Source organism: Rana temporaria, chromosome 2 (genome assembly GCF_905171775.1).
Source record: "Rana temporaria chromosome 2, aRanTem1.1, whole genome shotgun sequence".
Taxonomy (NCBI): Eukaryota; Metazoa; Chordata; class Amphibia; order Anura; family Ranidae; genus Rana; species Rana temporaria.
Window position 1 is genome coordinate 361,153,050 of NC_053490.1, and position 22,654 is coordinate 361,175,703.

At 42.4% G+C, this 22,654-nt stretch overlaps 1 protein-coding gene across 1 annotated transcript in view; it reads right to left on the bottom strand.

Annotated features, from left to right (window-relative positions):
- The window catches only part of AHCYL1 (adenosylhomocysteinase like 1), an 810,468-nt gene that overhangs the window by 541,313 nt on the left and 246,501 nt on the right, over positions 1–22,654 (bottom strand). The window lies entirely within an intron of this gene.

Sequence of the window (22,654 nt, forward strand, 5' to 3'; positions counted from 1 at the left end):
GTGTCCAGGTTCTGAGAGCTAAGTATACTGCCCGCATGTCCAGTATGTTGATGGGCAGGTTCCTTTTGGTCTTGGCCCAGGTTCCCTGGGCTGAATCTTTTTCTAACACTGCTCCCCAGCCCCTTAGGCTGGCATCCGTAGACACCACCTTCTAGGTGACTGGGAGAAAGGACTTTCCCAAATACTCTACCCTTCTTTGGGCTTGTAGAGAGGATTTTTGTAGGTTTATATTTCATCTTATGAAAAAAAATATTCTAAAACCCTAAAATTAGTGTAATAAAATTTAAGCAGCGCTGTAAACAATGTAAGATGAAATATCCATTTTCATAGGTATTCAAAAATAATGCTAATGTCCATAAACATCACCATGTGACAAAAGTGAATATGTGCACAAATTCCAAAAAATATATATAAATGTGTTTAAATATTAATTAAATATAAGTCCATATATCACATCAAGTAGGTTTGTGAAAAAATAATAATAGCATCCAATCTTCCACCACACCCAGTGTCAGTGAATCCTCTCCCGTCAGATGCAAGACTCACCAACTCAAATTGCCTTACACTCTCGTGTCCGGCATGTAAACGTGTACAAAAAGACCTCACTGGTAGGTATAGCAGATAATACCAGTTCCACCCAATTCACTGCCAGAAAGCTCTGCATGTAAGTAAAAGAAGTGCTCAAAATAGCGTGATACCGTAAAATCAGTTTAATAACACACTTAAATCTTCAAACATAGCACTCACATGAATCTCAGAAAATAGAGCAATACACTGCACAGCAAACACTCGTTCAGAGATGAACCGAAAACTGAGTATATTGGTCGCGGCAGACCCAAGGTGTCCACTGATCACTCACCACCTCCCTGCTGTTCCTTCCTGGATCTCCGCTTCCTTGATACGTCACGCGTTCACTTCAGATGGTTGCCGCACAGCCACACCCGATATGTTTTGTCATGCTGTGCAGTGTATTGCTCTATTTTTTGAGATTCATCTGAGTGCTATGTTTGAATATTTAAGAGTGTTATTAACAATATTTTACGGTATCACGCTATTTTGAGCACTTCTTTTACTTACATGCAGAGCTTTCTGGCAGTGAATTGGTTGGAACTGGGATTATCTGCTATACCTACCAGTGAGGTCTTTTTGTACACGTTTACACGCCGAACACGAGAGTGAAAAGGCAATTTGAGTTGGTGAGTTTTGCATCTGACAGGAGAGGATTCACTGACACCGGGTGTGGTGGAAGATTAGAAGCTATTATTATTATTTACAAATATATGGATATATGTGATATATGGACTTAAAGTTAATTAATATTTAAACACATTCATATATATTTTTTTTAATTTGTGCACATATTCACTTTTGTCACATGGTGATGTTAATGGACATTAGCATTATTTTTGAATACCTGTGAAAACAGATATTTCATCTTACATTGTTTACAGCGCTGCTTATATTTTATTACACTAATTTGAGGGTTTTAGAATATGTTTTTCACAGTTTGATTTTTTTTTTAAGTAGCTGCTTCACTCTTTTGCAAATTTGATTATCATTATTTGTTCATAAGCGCAGTGGTGGGAACACAGAAAGGGTGGATTCAACTTTGTTACCATTATTTACATTGTAATCCATCCTAACTGTTCCAGGTATTTTACTGTGGCGAGCACAGCCTGATCTAATCCTGCCTCTGACTGATCTATCACAAGTAAATCGTCTAGATAGGCCATTACCGCTATGCCTTGTACCCTCAGATTTGCAAACTGAGGGGCTAGTACTTTGTGAATACCGGGGGCGCGGTAGCCACACCAAAGGGCAGAGCCACAAACTGGAAGTGGCTATGTTCTACCGCAAACCTTAAGAATCTTTGGTGCGAGGGAAGGATAGGCACATGTAAATAGGCGTTCTTGATGTCTATCAACGCCATGAATTCTCCGCCTTGTAGGGAGGCGACCACTGATCGATTAGATTCTATTCGGAAATGGCGAATGTTCAGAAACTGATTTAGAGATCTTAGATCCAGGATGGGTCTGACATCTCCATTTGGCTTTGGAATCACAAAGAGGTTTGAATAAAAACTTGAACCTTGCTCCTTTAGGGCTACTTCTGTGATCACCTCTTGGGACAGCAAGTGATCCAATCCTTTGAAGGACGCTCTTTTTAGTGGATCTTTGGAGAGCCGTGAGCTTCGGAATTGAGAAGATGGGATTTCTCGAAATTCCAGCTTGTATCCTAGGGATACTGTGGATACTACCCACTTGTCCTCGATTTATGTCTGCCATGCCACGGAAAACTGCCGAAGTCGTCCACCCACTCGGCTGAGCGGGGGCGCCCCTTCATGAAGAGACTTTGGGGTTCTGCTCGTTAGCCTTTGGACCCCACTGCTTCTTGTTTTTCTGGGCTTGGTCTTAATTAGCCTTTGTGGCTGGCTGAAAATGCCATCGCCACTGGCTGGAGCTAGATCTACCAGGAGCCGTGGAGAGAGAACGCTTAGATTGTTTATTGCTTATTGCTTGTATAGCATAGAATCACCCGAGGGTATCGAAATGCTTCCAGACATTAACAATTCACAGCAAGACCGAGTGTTACAAGCATAAATTAACATAGTAACAATATAAAATATGTACCACAATTAAAATCAACTAATAAAACAACAATATCACACCATAAAACCAAAACAGTACAAAAAAACATAGAAATGACATAAGACCAAAGGAGAGACAACACACAATTCCCCACACAAACAGATCTAACAGTGCTTCCCTCTAGAATGACCCTAACCTCACTTTTCCTATCAATCTGCCTCTGCCCACAGATAGGTTTTTAGATCCCTCCTGAATGTGGGTAGGTCAGGACTCTGTCTAAGACTTAGGGGAAGTAGATTCCATTCTCTCGGGCCAAGGACAGAAAAAGCCCTGCACCCCCATTTTTTCAGCCGACTCTTTGGCTGTTCCAAACGGAATTGGCATCTCCATCTAAGGGAGCGGCCAGTAACATGTCTATTCAATTTCTCACATAGATAGGCGGGTCCTAGCCCGTGAAACGCTTTAAAAACAAGTGTTAGAATTTTAAAACGCACCCTCTGACCAACTGGCAGCCAATGCAGGGCAGCCTGATGTCTCGTGGTGGGGCAGTGGCCTCTGAGATTTAATGCAAGCCTTACCACCTGATTCTGGACTTTTTGAAGTCTCCTAATCTGGACTTGAGGCAGTCCAGCCAGGAGACCATTAGAATAGTCCAGATGTGGAAGGACCAGAGCGCGCACTACCGAGATCCTTTCCAGGTCTGACAGAAAAGGCAAAATGCGGTAAAGAAGCCGCATCTTAAAATGGCAGGTCTTGACAACCTGACCGACATAGGGGATTAGCGTCAAGTCGCTGTCAATTAGGACCCCTAGTGTCCCCACCGTGTCGGCCGTCCGTGGGCACACCCCTGCCCCATCAGGCCATGATAACACCCAGTGTCCCCCAGGAATATTGCCTGATCTCAGAACCTCGGATTTGGCCTGGTTTAGCTGCAGGTAATTAGCTGCCATCCAGCTTTTTATGATCTCTAAACCTGCAACCAACTTGGCCTCCGCCTCTGGCTCATTGGTCGAGATTCTGGAGAACAACTGGGTGTCATCCGCATAGGACTGAAATCGAAGTCCCAGATTTGCGATCAGCGCCAGCAGAGGGCGAAGATAGATGTTAAAGAGAAGAGGGGAAAGCGGGGACCCCTGAGGCACCCCACAAGTCACCTTAATAGGCTCCGAGTAGAAGTCCCCCAGTTTCACCCTATACTCCCTCTCCTCTAAAAACGACTTAAACCATTTCAAGGCCTGGTCACTCACCCTCGCCACCTCCTGAAGCCGTGTCAGCAAGATCTGGTGATTTACTGTGTCGAATGCGGCTGACAGGTCCAAGAGGATGAGGATTGAGTGGGCCCACCAGTCCGCGTCGACCAGTAGATGGTCCATGACATCCAGCAACGCTGTCTCCGTCCCATGTTTGGGCCGGAAACCGGACTGCCACTTATCAAACAGATTACCCTCCTCCATGAAAAGCTGCAGCTGACCACAGACAACCTTCTCCATTATCTTGGCTGGAAAGGATAGCCCTGTGATAGGCCTGGACTTCTCCAGGTCAGAGGGATCGGTACCACCTTTTTTTAAGATAGGAGTAACAATTGCCTGTTTAAAAAATCTAGGAACGGTACCGTCCACTAGAGAGCAATTGATAAGATCAGCTAAAACGGGGGCTAAAATCACACAGGCTTCTTTAAACACCTGGCCTGGACACGGGTCGGAAGGAGGAGCTGAAGCCTTAGATTTCGCAATTAAATCCAAGACTTCTATGGCTGAAACTGTCCTAAAATCAAATTCTGAAACCAGAATTTCTGGTACCCTTGCCGCCGACGGGGGTGACCTCGTCATCTCCAGTTCGGCACTTACCTGGCCTTCAAGGCCCTTATATATTTTAATTATTTTATTCACAAAAAAGTCTGCAAACTCTTGGGCTTTCTTTTTAGAAGCCTTCACCTCCAACTGGGCTGCCTGTGGACTAGCGATATTCCTCACTATCCGTTACAACTCCTGAGGGTTGTTACCTGCAGCCTCAATCCTAGCTGATATATAAGATCTTTTTACACGTACAATTGCCGCTTTATAACCGCGCATGAAGATTCTCCATTTTATAAGGTTAGGTTTGGACTGGTTTTTCCGCCACGTTCTTTCCAGGGCTCGTCCCTTTCTCCTTAAGTCAGCCAGATCAGGAGAGAACCAGTCTGCTGAGCCCAGTTTTCTACCTTTTTTTGCTTTTCGGGACTGTACTGGAGCTACTATATCCAGGGCTGCTGCTATACCATAATGCATCATCTGAAAAAACTCATCAGTTTTTGTTTTACCTTCTGAGTTATTAACTAACTCTGTTGCTAAATGTTGATTAAATAGCTCTTGGGAGAAGTCTTTAAAACTTCGTAAGGTAGCAACTTTATGCTGAACTCCTTCATTATCGCCCCCACCTGGAAGATCTATATCAAACAATAAAATTGCATGATCAGACCAAGGGTAGGGGGCCACATTCCGCAGGGATATAACTATATCCCTGGAAAGTATTACATCCAGAGTGTGTCCCAGCATATGAGTAGATTCCGTCTTCAGGATAGATAAGTCCAGCTCATCTCCTCTTTGACGGAAAAGACAGGCTTCGGCTAAATCTGGTTTGTCTAACCACACATTAAAATCACCCAACAAAAGTGTGGGGGCCAATTTACAAAGGGCTTCTGCTGACCAATGCTTTAGCCAAAGAATTCTGCGCATAAGCACCAGCTGCAGCGTGAGGCGGGATGCCTGTTGAATAGAATATCTAAAGGCATCCACTGTAAAACATAAGGCCCTGGGCATATTCTAACAAAATTTGATCTGTTCTGAAGTTAGATCTTTCATCCCCTTTTTTACCTGGTCCTTTAAGACCTGACACATACCCACCGCTGCTACAGCAGGTTGGGTTACTGTGCCTGCCAGGAGGAAGGATGATTTTAGTAAAGATTCCAACCTCTTTTCAGAAGAATCTTTAAATACCTGGGCATTGTCCACCGGACAAGTTAGGCTTTTGTTTACACAAGAAATCACTGCATCCACAGCAGGCAGACTCAACTTCTTGGTAAACTTCTCCTCTAAGGGTGAGCTCTGGCATGTTCGCATAGAACACGTGCAGAGTTCGCCAGGAAGTGTGCATGGCGCTGCGCTAATAACAGCCAGGGAGACATTACACGATCCCTGCAGTCGAGCATCGGGACAATGTCTCCTTGGCTGTGATTAGCACAGCGCCGTGCACACTTCCTGGCGGGCTCTGCACGTGTTCTATGTGAACACGCCAGAGCTCATCCTTATTCTCCTTCATAGAATAAAGCACTTCAAACTTCCTAGGAGGAGCAAAACGCTTATCTGGGTGTTTCCAGTCTGCGTAAATCAGATTCTCTAATAAAGGATGAATTGGAAAGGCACAGGCAGCCTGTGGGGATTTTAACGAGCCCAGAGAGGAGACAGGTGATTCAGTTAACTCCTTAGAGGGTAATCTGAATGTGGAGCGCACTGCTTCCGTATAATATTGCACCTGTAACTTTAGAACCTGCAAGGCAGAAAAAGGCTCCTCTGATAGCTCGGATCCCTCTGAGTCCTTACCCCCTGATGGGGCCTCATCCTCCTTAGATTTTTCTGCAAGGAGATCTACCACAGCAGGAGGAGATCTGCTTCGCTTTTTGTCCTTTTCTGAGGACTTTGCAATTAACGCAGTGATTCTCCCTTCTAAATTGTTTAGGGCTGTTGCCAAACTGTCTTCAGTGACATATGCAGGCACCGGCACCACAGGAGATGCTGCAACTCCTGATAGAGGTAATGGCTCATCATGTATAAATATGTCAGGTATTACAGGAGATGAAGGTACCAAGCAGGCGTGGCTAGAGCCTCCTGTCTTTGGCGGCGATGCTTTTTTGATTCTCCCAGAGTCTCTTCCTTGGGAAGACATAATGCTAAGCAAAGCCAAGGTACCAACAAATGCATATACTACTGTGCTAGTTTAGCAATGTACATATAAGTATGCAGCTAATTACACACAGTTTCATGCCAGTGTCTATGCTTTAGGAGTGCTCAGCCAACCACATGGAGATCTTATGTGCCCTTTAAACGCTGCTGTGTCCCTTGCAGGGAAGCTCCAGACATGTGAGGTTGTTCCTTCCTGTCTCGGCCCGCCGCTATTCAGGCCCGCTCCCCTCCCACTAAGATTGTCATAAAGTGTGCCCCCGTGCGCATGTCCTAGGGGCATCCTCCGCACCCCTGTGTGGTTAATGGCGTTCTCCTGTGTTGGGAGATCCTCCAGTTTTCTCTGGAAGGAGGAGGGTGGCAATGGCAGAGCTTGCAGCAGAAGCAGTGTGCTTGTCGTTTGGACTGACACTGCTTTGGGGCTTGGTGAGTCAAAACTCAGCTCTCTCTTTACTCCCCCCCCCAGTGGTGGCTTCAACAATTACACCCACTCTAAATAGGAAAGGTCTTTAAGTTTAAAACTTATGACCTTTTTTTAACTCACCTTGTCTCCGCCGCAGGTTTTCTGCCAGGCAGATACCAATCTTCCCCCATCACGGCAGGGTCTGCGTTCCAACCTTCAGGGGTATGGGTTCCTACTTAAAAGAAACCTCTTATCTGGGCCTTGTAAAAAACTCTTCCGCGACTTTTAGCGTATAGAGCAAAAGTGCTGGTCCCCAGAGCCCAGTCCTCCGAAGAGAGACATTACAGGTGACACCTCGTCTACGAGGTCCAGATACCATCCAGTTTTGGCGTAATAAAATTAAGCGTCTTGGATGGACTCACAGTGTAGCTCTATACCCTCATAGGGTTTCTTAGGCAGATCTTTCTTCAGCACATCTTACACGCGTCCAACACCTTAGACACTGGCGAAAAAACTAAGGTACTTTCCTGAGGGGAGGGGTTATATGGAGGGGAACTGTCTTTGATTGGTTGTGTCAGTGTCCAATCACCTCTGGTGACCATACAACCCATTATGTAATAATTTAAGGCTCTGTGTCCCGTGGTGTACGATAAAGAAAAATGTCTTGAAATGCCTTTGGCTAAATTGTTTATTTTCGAAAGCATAAGTAATGTATTTTTTTTTAACATCTCAATTAGCTGTGAACTGGATTTTTAAACGATAAAGACAAGTCTCCTGCGCTCCGGTATCTTCGAGAGGTGCTATGGGGTGGTGTAATTCAATTTAAAAGCTATCTTCTAGAATCTTGCAGCCCTCCTCAGAATCGTGGGAATTCATAGAACTAAGAAAAAAGAAAAGAACTGTATTTTTAAACCCCATCTTGACTCGATAGTGAAAAATAAGTGGTGCTAAATTACACTCTAGTTTTTAGAAGTCTAATGTACACACGGTCGGAATTTCCAACAAAAAAAGTTTGATGTGAGCTTTTGATCGGACATTCCCGACAGTGTGTAGGCTTCATCGGACATTTGCTGTTAGAATTTCCGCAAACAAATGTTTGAGAGCTGGTTCTCAATTTTTCCGACAATTCCGACATACAAAAATCCTACACATGCTCGGAATCATTTTGACGCATGGTCAGAACCATTGAACTTAATTTTTCTCGGCTCGTCGCAGTGTTGTATGTGACCGCGTTCTTGACGTTCTGAATTTCCAAAAACATTTGTGTGACAGTGTGCATGCAACACAAGTTTGAGTCAGCATTCCGTCTGAAAAAAATCCACGGTTCTGCTGTGGGAATGTCCGATCGTGTGTACACGGCATAAGGTGGGAGGTTACCCACCCAGGATGGTCTAAATGACCAAAAATGTATTGATGAATGGCTGGAATTTTTTAATAGAACCGGAAGAGAACTTCAGAGTCTCGCTTTAAAAAGGAAACAGATCAAATTGGACCGAATAAACAAGAAGATTAATATAATACAGAGTAAATTGGAAGCAATTAATGATTCCAATCAGATTAAAGAGTTTAATCGTAATATGGGAAGAAACTAGAAAAAATAGATTGAGATACACAAAACAAGAATGTTAAGAAATATAAAAGGGATTCTAATGATTTTAGCACTAATAAATGTGTATTTATGACAGAGTATGAGTACTTTGAATGTTGAAATAGAAAAGGAGAAGAAAAAGTTATCACTAACCCTATACCAAAAAATTATCATCAAGCTAAAAATATTGGAGGTAAAAGCACAAGTAAAGGTGACCATGGTGCCCCAGGACAGGCTCGTGGAAATATGCCCCAGTAGAATAGAGATTACAAGCATAATGGCAAGCATCAATACCGAGACCTTCACAACAAGAGAGAGGAGTAAATCAAAAGGGAAGAGGGGTGCACCAACAAAATTATAATTACCAATCCCCACGCCTACCCCAGTATAGGGATAATTATGCATATAATTATAACCTTCAACAAAATTATCAACAATGGCAGCAATATCCTGACCCAAGAAATCAAATTTCAACATACAACAGGTTTAGCCTCTGATGTGTGATGAATATTATGATCAATATCAAGATTCTTTTTTAGGACAGTGTGGTAATAGAGGGAGGGGATGGGGGACACTGAGGAGGAACACCCACCAAGTGAACAACAGGGAGGGAGGAAGAAATGTACCACAACAGTATCCAAATCGAAATCCAACACCTTTCCAAAGAGAAGTAGGGGATGTAGGGCAGGGAGATCCAAACAATCCAAGAAAAAGAACACAAATTCCGGAATTTATAACTTAAGCGAAGTCGAACTCAATCAAAAGAAACTCACAATATATTAAATTTAGGTTTAAAATGTGCACCTAAAAAAAACTATGAACAAATGCGAGGTATATATTGATACTCACAAATTTGTTTGAACTTTAAATATGAAAAAGTATTTTCTGAGTCATTCTGCTATTACTACAAATAGAATAGTTGATATCCCAAATAGAATACATAACGGTCTTAAAAATAAATCAATATTCAATCCCCAGAATTCTAATAATCATTTCATTGAAGTCTTTAAAAATATGGTGTTGAAAGACATTGAGGAACTGGCTCCAAAAGAGGGTCAATCTAGACTATATGAAGGAGTGTATTAAATCCTTAGAGGATAAGAAAAACATTGTTCGACCTGCAGATAAAGGGGGGGGGGCGGGGGAGTGGTGGTAATGAACAAATCTGTTTATTACAACCAATAGATGGATTTATTGGAAGATCAGTCCACTTATATAGTTCTGTTGGATCAGATTCCAATTTTCTATAAGGCACAATTAAACTCCTTGATAGAATGGGGATATAGCATTAGTGCTTTGAGTGTAAAAGAAAAAAAAAACCTAGTCCCAAGTGCATGCAGAATTCCGGTAATTTATACATTACCGAAAATCCACAAGGATGCACTAAAACCTCCAGCTCGACCAATCGTTAACGTGATTGAGTCTGTAACAGCAAGATTGGGAGAATATTTAGACAGATGCCTCCAACCTAGTGTCAAGATCACTAAAGCATACCCGAAGGACACGTCTGTTTGCTACAGCTGTTGGATGAGGTCAAATTGGATCTTACTTCGATGGCTTACTTGGTGACAGCTCATGTATGCTCGCTGTATACTATTATACAGCATGAGGATGCATCACTGGCACTTAATTGGGCACAAAGTAGAAGGGAAAATATTCCCCATATGCAAAAGTGCTTTTTAGGACAAGCATTGGATTATTGCATGTCGCATAACTATTTTTGGTACAGTGGCCAGTTCCTCTCACAACAGGTGGTGTGGCTATGGGAGCAAAATTTGCTCCCAGCCTAGCCAACCTGTTCATGGCTGAATGGGAAGACAGACACGTTTTCAGTAAACAAAGACCCCAATTAAAATTCTACCGGAAATTCAAAGATGACCTCCTATTCATTTGGGAGGGGTCGGAGGAATCTGCAGTGGAATTTTTGGGTTGTCTAAACAATAATTCAAACAATATTGTTTTGGATTATCAAATAAGCGATAAAACTGTCAATTTTCTGGATGCAACTATTGAAAATAATTTAAATATATTGAGTACTAGGGTATACTTCAAACCAACGGATTGGAATAGTTACTTATCCATCAGCAGTGGACATCACCCTGCTTGGATAAAAATATCCCTAAGGGGCAAATGCTTAAGGCCTCGTACAGACGACCGGATCTATCCGCTGGGATTGATCCGCGGATCAGTTCCAGCAGATAGATCCGGTCGTGTGTACGTCCAAGCGGACATTTCCCAGGGGATAAAAATCCAGCCGATGGATTCCCAGCGGATAAAAATTTCTTAGCATGCTAAGAAATCTATCCGCTGGAATCCAGTCCAGCAGACTGATCCAATCGTCTGTACAGACTCACCGGATCAGTCCGTCCGCTCCCCTCCCTCCGCTCCAGTATTTACCTTCCAGCGTTGCGCACGTCGCAGCGACGTCATGACACGTCACCGCGGATGTATTCCACGCGGATTTCGATCTGATGGTGTGTACAGCCATCAGATCCAAATCCGCCAGAGGATTTATCTGCTGGAAACGGTCCGGCGGACCGTTTCCAGCGGATATCCTCTCGTGTGTACGGGGCCTTAGAGTACGATGAAATTGTACTGAACAACAGATTATTTCACACAAGATAATATTCTTAAAGAAAAGTTTATTCAGAGGGGATATGGAGAAAATATTTTGAATGAAACAATTCAAGAGATAGCAAACATCCCTAGGGAGCAATGTTTTAAGAAAAAATAAAAATCACAAAGCATACATGATCAACACCAGAGGGGCGTTTTAACGTATATACTCGAGTATAAGCCAACCCGAGTATAAGCCGAGGTACCCAATTTTACCACAAAAAAAAATGGGAAAACTTATTGACACACGTATAAGCCTAGGGTGAGAATGCAGAAGCTACTGTAAGCGAAAAAGAGGGTCAACAATGCCCATTTGCATGCCTCACTGTGCCCAACTTCACTGTGCCCATTGCAACCTCACTGTGCCCATGGTCAGTGTACCTGAAATTGACAGGCTGCGGGCATCCATTCATTGTTTAAAACTTGCGGTCTCCTCCTGGTCCCTTTCGTGATAGGCGTTTCTCAGAAGACACAGTTCCGCCTATCAAGGACATTCTCTCATTCAGTTTCCCAGCAGACGCTGTGTTCAGTGTTCCACCAATCACAGACGTCCTCTTGTCCGAGGATGAAAAGGCGTCCGTGATTGGAGGAACACTGAACACAGTGTCTGCTGGGAAATCCGAGGATGAGAGAACGTTCGTGATAGGCGTTTCTCAGAAGACACAGTCCCGCCTATCACGAAAGGGACCAGGAGGAGACCACGAGTTTTAAACGATGGACGTCCACAGCCTCTCAATAATTTTAGGTAATTTTAGGTACACTGACTCGAGTATAAGCAGAGGGGGGTATTTCCCACAAATAGAGCTTTCTTTTGGTGGTATTTGATCACCTCTGCAGTTTTTATTGTTTTTATTGTTTGCGCTATAAACAAAAAAATTATATTGTTTACTTTTTGCTGTAGTAAATATCCCCAAAAATATATAAAAAAATCAAATTTTTTTGCTCAGTTTAGGCCGATACGTATTCTTCTACATATTTTTGGTAAAAAAAATCGCAATAAGCGTTTATTGATTGGTTTGCGCAAAAGTTATAGCGTCTACAAAATAGGGGATAGTTTTATGGCGTTTTTCTTAATATTTTTTTTTTACTAGTAATGTCGGCGATCAGCGATTTTTATCGGTACTGTGACCTAATGGCGGACACATCGGACACTTTTGACACATTTTTGGGACCATTGGCATTTTTATAGCTTTCAGTGCTATAAAATGCATTGATTACTATAAAAATGCCACTGGCAGGGAAGGGGTTAACACTAGGGAGCAAGGAAGGAGTTAATTATGTTCCCTGTGTGTGTTCTAACTGAAGGGGGGTAGGACTGACTAGGGGAAATGACTGATCGCTGTTCATACATTGTATGAACAGACGATCCGTCATTTCTCCCCCTGACAGGACCGGGAGCTGTGTGTTTACACAGCTTCTGGTTCTCGCCCTGTAACAAGCGATCGCTTATTAGGTAGAGGTAGACCTCAATTGCTTTATTCATAATTTCTGATTACTTATGATGGAAGCATGTAGTAATTATGTCCAATTTGAACTTTTAATACGTTGAACGTTTAATTTCATAGGGATTATCTTTTCATTTTTTGATTCGACATAGAATGCATATAGATATATATTTACTGTATGTGTGCGCATCTTATGGTGGGCACAGATTTAATATATGAAATATAATGGCATGCATAATATATGAATAAAATAGTTAATATATGGGATAACTTACTAAGATAGCCTACCAGTGGCAGATATAGTTATTAAATTGTTGTCCTAGTTTTAGAATAGTTTCTTCTTCCATTTTTTATTTTATATATATTTTTCATATTGTTTTATATAGTTCTATAAATTCATATTGATCATGTTTAATGACAGATTATTTAAAATACTAGTCAGTTGTCCTCTTGATATGTAATGTATCAAGTTTGATTAAAATTATTGCAGCAATATACTGTTAATAGGCATTAATGATCATTCAGATATTTGTGCCAATGTATAGCGGGGCGCCTATATGCACTTTCACATGCTAAATCACATCTAGTGCTTATGAAATAAAAATATCGATCATGTGAATATGGTAGTTCCTTGTAAGAGGATCTGTGATCCACTTTGTACTGATGTAGTGGTCAGGATATGGTGTGCACAGGGACACGAGTTGAGCGCATGCGCCGTTGAATTGTCTCCGCCAGAGCTTCACGTGGGTGGTATAAGAGGAAGGATTGCTGTGCTGTTTGGACAATCCCATGAATAAGTCTGTATGACGAAACATGTTGGGGCATGGCTAAACGGCAATCATCTGTAAGCACTTCACGATGCACACCAGATCAGGGAGTGACGGTTCTAACTAGAGGAGCAGGTGAGAGTGATATCCAAGCCATACACCTCGGATCCTCCGTGAGCACACTATATACCACTACAGAGCTTTTTGCTGTGATTTTACTTGCTAACTTCATTACATTGTTGCACTGATTATTTCAATTATCTTTATAACGATACTTTAAATCTTGTTATTCATTAATTTTTTTTCACTTTATTTTATTTATTTTTAGGTTCACGATTTTTACACTATTGTAGTTTAATACACATGAGTGTAATTTAGTGCCACTTATTTGTTTTAAAAATACAGTTCACAGTTTCATTAAAGTGGCAGCAGGTTAGTCATTTTTATCTTCTAGAGGTGCAGTGGTGATACTTCAAGTGGGGGCGTACAAGACTTGCTGACCATCAGCCATAAATATCTCAATTAGCTGCTGTATATTTTGAAGGAAACTTTTGGCACCAAACCGATTAAAAAAATTATAAAAACCCTACAAATCTAATTACATAAAAAATAAAAAAAAATAAAAAAAAATAAAAAGGATTTTGACATACTTAAATGTATTATCATTTGGTACAGTACAGGACTATATGAATATAAACTCACTGAATTAGAAGCTTTAGTGCATGTAGAGAACTATGATTTAATTTGTATTGCTGAATCTTTGCTTCATTCTTCACAATTGTAATAATATGATTTTTAATAACAGCTTACCTGTAAAAATCATTTTCTTGGAGTACACCACGGGACACAGAGCCTCTTATTTATTACATAGTGGGTTGTATGGTCACCAGAGGTGATTGGGCACTGGCACAAGCAATCAAAGACAGTCCCCCTCCATATAACTCCTCCCATCAGGGAAGTACCTTAGTTTTGTAGCAAAGCAGTAAGGTTCCCATAAGCAGGGGGGACCTCTGTATCCCGTGGTGTACTCCAAGAAAAATATTTTACAGGTAAGCTGTTATTAAAAATCCTATTTTATTTATCGTACACCACAGGACACGGAGCCTCTTATTCATTACATAGTGGAACGTCCCAGAGCAATGCTCAATATGAAGGATGGAAGACACAGATCCGAGCAGGCCGTAAAAGGACAAGAAGCCCTAGACTGCTGCCTGCAGTACACTACGCCCGAAGGCAGAATCCTCATGTCCGCTTATATCTATTTGATAGAATTTGGTAAATGTATGGACTGAAAACCAAGTTGCAGCTTTACAGATCTGAGCCATTGAAGCCTGATGATGCACCACCCATGAAGCGCTCAAAGCTCTGGTCAAGTGCGCCTTAACAGAAGAAGGAGGAATTTTGTTCCTTAAACTATAAGCTTGAATAATTACTTGTCGAATCCACCTGGAGATGGTGGAATTTGATGCTGCTTGTCCCTACTTGGGACCATCTGGTAAAATAAACAAAACATCTGTTTTACGCATCTGAGCGGTTGCCTGCAGATACCCTCTTACTGCTCTCACTACATCTAGAAAGTGCAATAACTTTTCCTCCGATGTCTGCGGATCAGGAAAAAAGGAAGACAAAAATAATATCTTGATTCCAATGAAATGCCAACACCACCTTTGGTAAAAAGTTTGGATGGGGTCGTAGAACAATCTTGTCCTTGTGCCAAATTAAATAAGGTTCTTTACAAGAAAGAGCTGCTAATTCTGACACTCTTCTAGCCAAAGAGATAGCAATCAAAAAGGCCAATTTTCTGCTTAAAAGGATCAGAGGAATTTGGCGAATAGGTTCAAAAGGTTGCTTTTGCAATACTGACAATACCAAATTCAAATCCCATGGGCACAAGGGAGACTTGACTGGCGGATTTATCCGCAGTACTCCCTGAATAAAAGCCCAAACTAGGGAATGAGATGCCAGTGGTCTTTGAAAAGATAGAGCCGATATTTGACCCTTAAGAGCCGATTTCATATCCACTCCTAGCTGGCAAAAAGCGAGAATCCTACTTATGTTATACATCTGAGGATTCCATTTCTTAGTTTCACACCATGAAACATATGCCTTCCAGACTCTATAGTGGATAAGCCTGGAGGCTGGCTTTCTAGCGTTAATGAGTGTAGAAAGCACTGGACCCAAGATCCCTAGTTCCTTCAGAATGTTGGTTCTAGATCTACCAGGAGTCGGGTAGAGAGAGAGCTTAAAACAAGGACGCTTCTTTTTCTTTTTCTCTGGCAGAAGAGTAGTTTTACCACTTGATATCTTTTGGATATACTTCTCCAAGTCATCCCCAAAAGCTTTTTGAATGGGGCCTCTGCTAACCAATGCCTTAGCCAAACTATTCTACGCATAAGCACCAGCTGGAGCGTGAGGCGGGATGCCTGTTGGATAGAATCTCTAATGGCATCCACTGTAAAACATAAGGACCTGGGCATATTTTCCCAAAATTTTATCTGTTCAGATCTTTCATCCCCTGTTTCACTTGGTCCTTTAAGACCTGACACATACCCACCACCACTACAGCAGGTTGGGTTACTGCGCCTGCCAAGAGGAAGGAAGATTTTAGTAAAGATTCCAACTTCTTTTCAGAAGGATCTTTAAATACCTGGACATTGTCCACCGGACAAGTTAGGCTTTTATTTACACAAGAAATCGCTGCATCCACAGAATGCAGACTCCACTTCTTGGAAAATGTCTCCTCCATATCTGGGTGTTTCCAGTCTGCGTAAATCAGATTCTCCAATAAAGGATGAATCGGAAAGGCACAGGCAGCCTGTGGGGATCTTAACGAGCCCAGAGAGAAGACAGGTGATTCAGTTAACTCCTTAGGAGGGTAAACTGAATGTGGAGCGCACCGCTTCAGTATAATATTGCACATGTAACTTTAGAACCTGAGAGGCAGAAAAAGGTTCCTCTGATAGCTCGGATCGCTCCGAGTCCTCATCCCCTGATGGGGCCTCATCTTCCTCAGATCTTTCTGCAAGGAGATCTAAAACAACAGGAGAATATCTGCTTCGCTTTTTGTCCGTTTCTGAGGACTTTGCGATTAACGCAGTGATTATCCCTTCTAAGTTATTTAGGGCTGTCGCCAAAGTGTCTTCAGTGACATATGCAGGCACAGGCACCACAGGAGAGGCTGCAACACCTGATAGAGGTAATGGTTCATCCTGTAAAAATACTTCAGGTATTACAGGAGAGGAGGGTACCGAGTAGGCGCGGCTAGAGCCTCCTATCCTTGGCGGCGATGCTTTTTTGCTTCTCCCAGAGCCTCTTCTTTGGGAAGACACAATGCCAAGCAAGGTATCAACAAATACATATACTACTGTGCTAGTTTAGCAATCTACATATAAAGTATGCAACTAATAACACACAGTTTCATGCCAGAATGGGTGTCTTATCCTTTGGGAGTGCTTAGCCAACCACATGGAGATCTTACGTGCCCTTAAACACTGCTGTGTCCCTTGCAGGGAAGCTCCTGCCTGTTTTGCTGTTATAAAACGTGCCCACGCACGTGTGCGCGCCCGTCCCTGTTTAGGCCCTCCCCCTCCCATTGAGATCATCATAAAGCCCCCGTGTGCGTGTCCTAGGTGCATCCTCCGCACCCCTGTGTGGTTAATGGCGTTCTCCTGCGTGAGGGAGATCCTCCAGTCTATCTGGAAGGAGGAGGAGGGCAGTGTCTATGGCAGAGCTTGCAGCAGAAGGAATGTGCTGTGGCCGGGAACTGACACTGCTTTGGAGCCTGGTGAGTCAAAACTCAGCTCTTTACTCCCCCCAGTGGTGGCCACAAAAATTACACCCACACAAAATAGGAAAGGTCCTTAAAGGAACACTAAAGGTTAGTTTTTTATTAGATCAATTGATTGCTGTAAGCAAAAGCATTTAAATATCACTTACCTCATTTTTCCTTTTGACCTACAAAATACAGTAATCCAGGTTTGAAAATGCCATTTCCTGTCTCTCCTCTTCTTGCTTTCCACCAGCATCTGAGCCGTTTTACATGGTGGAAAGCAGAATGTGCTCACCCCCTCCCTATGACTCCAGCCCTGCGTGAAGATGCTCTTTTATCCCTCACAGGCATGGAGGCCAAGCCTAATGGGAACTGTAGTTCCCATTAGGCCGTGATGTAGCAAGAATGAATGCGCACCGCAAACCAGGAAGTCAGTGAGAATAACGATTCAGGAGTGCTGGAGGTGAATAAAACAGCTCGATTTCAACAGGTATTAAACTAGTTATAATGCAAAACATTACTTGTTACTTTATCAGCTACTGTCAGACTTTAATTTAAGAGGAAAATATTTTTGTCTTTACAACCCCTTTAAGTTTAAAACTTAGGACCTTTTCCTAACTCACCTTGTCCCCTGCCGCAGGTTTTCTGCCCAGCAGAACCAATCTTTCCCCATCACGGCGGGGTCTGCGTGCCAACCTTCAGGGGCATGGGTTCCTACTTAAAGGAGACCTCTTCCCTGGGCCTTGTAAAAGACTTGCCAGGATTTTTAGCGTATAGAGCGAATGTGCTGGACCCCAGAGCTCAGTCTTCCGAAGAGAGACATTACAGGCAACACCTGGCTCTGTGTCCTGTGGTGTACGATAAAGAAATAAATATTCCTGGCTATGTATGCTCTTTTGAAAGACTGGGTAAAATGTAAAGGTGGTGGTGTCGGTCTCTATGTGAGAAGTGATCTCAAATCAAGTGTGAAAGAAGACCTAGTCGATAGAGTGTGATGAGGCTGAAGCATTATGGGTGGAACTGCATATGGGTGTTAGTACTACAAAATTAATCATTGGGAGTTTGTTACAGGCCACCCAGTGTTAATGAGGAGGCAAGGACTCAGCTTCTTGCACAGATAGAAAGGGCTGGGACATTGATAATAATGGGGAATTGTAACTACCCTGAAACTGACTGGAGTAACCAGGGCCAGATTAAGAACATCATGGGCCTGGTGCTGAGGATTTTGGTGGGGCCTTTTAGGCTGCATTCACACCTCCGCGACAAGTAACGCCGCGTACGCGACGTATTTTGCCACGAATAGTGTAACTTTTTTTTTACAAATCCTTCCTATTGCTTTGTATGGCCGAACGCCAATGCCGCCTGAAAAAAAGGGTCCGGGACTTTTTTTCATGCCGCAGGTGTACGGCGTCTATGAGATGTGAACCATCTCATAGACAGCAATGGGAATTCTCCCCTCCAGCAGCACGAGCGGCCGGCGTCGGGCGTTTTGTCGCGGAGGTGTGAATGGGGTGTAATAAATAATAAATAAATGCGTGGGAATGACATGAACGCAGCCCAGCCAAGGCAAGTGACCAAAGGCACAGAACCCAGAAGGAAGACCGGGTGAAGATGGAAGTGTCCAGGCCCCGCCTGATTCATCGCAGCACTGGAGGGCTCAGTCTGAAAATTGAAGTGTACACTGATGTGCTAATATGCTGTGCATACTTGTACGTTGTGGCATAACCTACCCCAGGGCCTCTAAAAAGTAGTAATGTCAGGAAAGTTTACTACCGCTTTATTATCACAGGATCCCAGGAGCCTCTCATGGGGCCCCCTACTGACCCAGTGGACGGTGGCCCTTGGGCAGTGCCTAAGTGCACAGTTGCCAACATTTAAAAAATATTTTCAGGGCCACTTTTTTATATAAGTGCTATATTTAGAGTAGCTGAGATCCCAGCTGTTCCTCTATACATCATAGTAGTAATCACAAAATTAAATGAGTACTAATAATGGGGCAGAACAAATATGAGAACTGATATTTCCTTTAGTTGAACTAACAAAAGTGTGTCCATTCTAGAGCTGGTAACATTGAGGATATTCAGTATAATTTTAAAGAACTGTTTTTGTGGGTAAGCGACATAGGGGAGGAGTATGGACGGTATATAAGTGGGAAGTATGTGCAGGTGAGGGAGAGGAATGTGGAGGGTCTAACAGTGGGCACTATGTACAGGAAAGAAGTGCAAAGGGTACGGCAAAAGGTAGTATGTACAGGAGAGGAGTGTGAAGGGTACGACAGTGGGCAGTATGTACAGGAGAGGAGTGTGGAGGGTATGACAGTGGGCAGTATGTACAGGAGAGGAATGTAGACGGTATGATAGTGGGCTCTATGTATAGGAGAGGAGTGTGGAGGGTATGACAGTGAACACTATGTATAGGAGAGGAGTGTGGAGGGTATGACAGTGGGCACTATGTATAGGAGAGGAGTGTGGAGGGTATGACAGTGAGCAGTATGTACAGGAGAGGAGTGTGGAGGGTGCGACAGTGGGCACTAAGTACAGGAGAGAAGTGTATGACAGCAGGCACTATGTACAGGAGAGGAGTGTGAAGGGTATGACAGTGGGCGCTATGTATAGGAGAGGAGTGTGGAGGGTATGACAGTGGGCACTATGTACAGGAGAGGAGTGTGGAGAGTATGACAGTGAGCACTATGTACAGGAGTGGAAGGATATTTAGGGACTGAGTAGTGGTTAAGCGGGTCATACATGAATTGAAATTACGCCAATTATGCAGAGACCAGCCATAGTAAATCTATGTATGGGCTAGCTGATTTTACACAAGGCAATCTATTAATCAACTTGAGTACAACCAGCCTGTTTTTTTTTCTTAAAACAATCAGTGCTGCCAGCTAAATTTAGCAACACTGATCATTGTACGCACTGGCAGAACACAATAACACTGCAGGAGTGATTCCCCCAGCCACAGGTCAGCAGGTGAGAGGGTGTGTGGGGACAGGCTGGGGAGAGATAGTAGTCAGTGGCTGGGTAGGCACTGGTAGTATCAGAGCCAGATACACACAGGTTACATACGCCACGATCGTTAGAGCGAGAACAATAATTCTAGTACTAGACCTCCTCCGTAACTCTAAACATGTAACCTAAAAAAATGTAAAGCATCGCTTAGGATACCAAAAAAAAATGTGCTAACTTAACTAACTAACTGTTTTTTTAATGAATGAAACATTTTTTCCCAAAAAAACATGTTTGAAAAATTGCTGCGCAAATACCGTGCTAGAGCTGCACAATTAATCGTTAAAAAAATCGTGATCTCGATTCAACCCCCCTGACGATCTTCAATGCAGAGTTTGCTGATTCTTTCATATAACAAGTGGAGAGACTTTCAGCTGTCAAAAGAAAATATCTGGGCAGTCTGCCAAGTTTTTAACAGGAAACATTGTAACTGACACTTCCTTCTTAGATCAAAGGGATACACTTCTGTGTGTAAAGAACAAATCTGGGCAGTCTGCGAAGTTTGTAAACAAAATGAAACATTGTAACTAACTAACATTGTAACTAAATTTAACCACTTAAAGTCCAACACTTGTTTCTTAAGTTAGAAAGCAATATTATTTGCTAGAAAATTACTTGGAACTGCCAAACATTATATATATTTTAGCAGAGACTCTAGGGAATACAATGGCTATTGCTGCAATATGTTATGTCACACTGCATTTTCCCACTTCAATGAATAATAAAAACCATAAAAACAAAACAGTAAAGTTAGCCCATTTTTTTTCTTTGTTTTTATGTGAAAGATGATGTTACGCCGCAACAATCGTGAGAGAACCGTGATCTATCTTCTAAGCAAAAAAATTGCAATTCTCATTTTAGCCAGAATCGTGCAGCTCTATACCGTGCAACATAAAAAGTGCAAAGACCACCATAGAGTAATTTTCTAGCAAAAAACAAATGATGATTTTTACATGTAGTAGAGAAGTGTCAGAATTGGCCTGGGTGGCAAGGGGTTAATTACCATGAGTAATATACAAATAATTATTATAAGCACTGTGATCCTATCAGTCTGCTGTAGTGTGTCAGCTTGTATTTATATTGGCCGCTCTGAATGTAGCTTCTGACAGGCTGTGCAAGCAGGCCCGTATCTCCGGAACCATAAATGATAGCCGTCCCATATTTTAACCAGTTGTGGGGTAGGTCTTCCCATGCCTACCCCCAAATGTAGGGTTTCTGTGACCTCTGGTCATCGAGCTACAACCCCCCAAATTCGATCTTAGAAAAAAAAAATTCTTAAAAAAAAAAAAAAAAATTTTTTTTTTTTTTGGGCAAATGGGCCTATCTTGAGAAAGGGGCCTGGAGCTGCAGCTCCATCAGCCCCATTGTTAATCCGGCCCTGGGAGTAACGGCACTGCAGTGTAGTGAAGTCATATATAGTGGAGTCCGGTTAGATAATTGATATTTAGGTATTAGTATGATGACTATAAGTTATGTTGTTCCGCAGCAAACTCAAGTTCTCCAGAGAGTGCATTTATTTGACTTCCAATACAGAATAAAGTCCAAATTCCACAGATAATACAAAGCCAACAGAGTAATTCAAAGTCTCATCTTTTCCTAGACCTGTGCCTTCATATTCAGAGAATATACAGAGAATATTTTGAGTAACAAGATTGACCTCCAGAATTATATTCCCTATCCACTGAATAGCTGAGCAATTTGATTGGCCGTCTTTGATCTACATCCTGTCTTTCAGAGTGACAGATAATGACCCTAGTCAGAGACGGCTTCAATCATCACATATTCCTAATTTTGCATTCTTGCATACTAACAAGCTTCTTCTGACATGTGTTATTAGATTACAGATACAAAGGTGGCCTGAGCACATCAGAGTCATTATCTGTCCCATTTGATATGCGTAGTAAATCTTGTTTGGCCCCTAACTCCTTTTGATTTGTGTAATATGTGACCTGAGTACAGGTTTGATGTGTAAAATAGACTCATCCTGTCTCTGGTTCGCAGCCATTATTCCTTAGGTAATACACGTCTCTGTGGACCCAGGGGCTCTAGACCATGCCACAAATGCCCATTTTGTTGTTATATTCACGCTTCCACCACCGTGAATCTTCCAAATGGACAAATATTGAAACCCACTTTCTCTGTAACATGCCAATCTATTGGCATAGTATATTTGATGCAATGCGAATGTGGGGCTTTTTACGTGGGAAAAACCAAGCGTCCATTTTTCCATAGGATCAGGGACCATGTTGCCATGATTGCTAAGAAAAAGATGGAAACCCCGATAAGCCGCCATTCAGGCATTCACCACCAATTCAACAGTCATAAAATGAAATTTTCTGCCCTGGAATACATCACCCCCGGTGAGAGAGGGGGTGACTATGATAAAATACTGCTCCAAAGGGAGGTTAAGTGGATTTATTCCTTGTCCGCTTTGATTGCTCCAGGGTTAAATGAAGCTTTGAGTTTCAAACCTTTCTTATAGGGCTGTCTTTCATTTTCACTTCCATTATATCATTATTTTCAAATTCACAATTC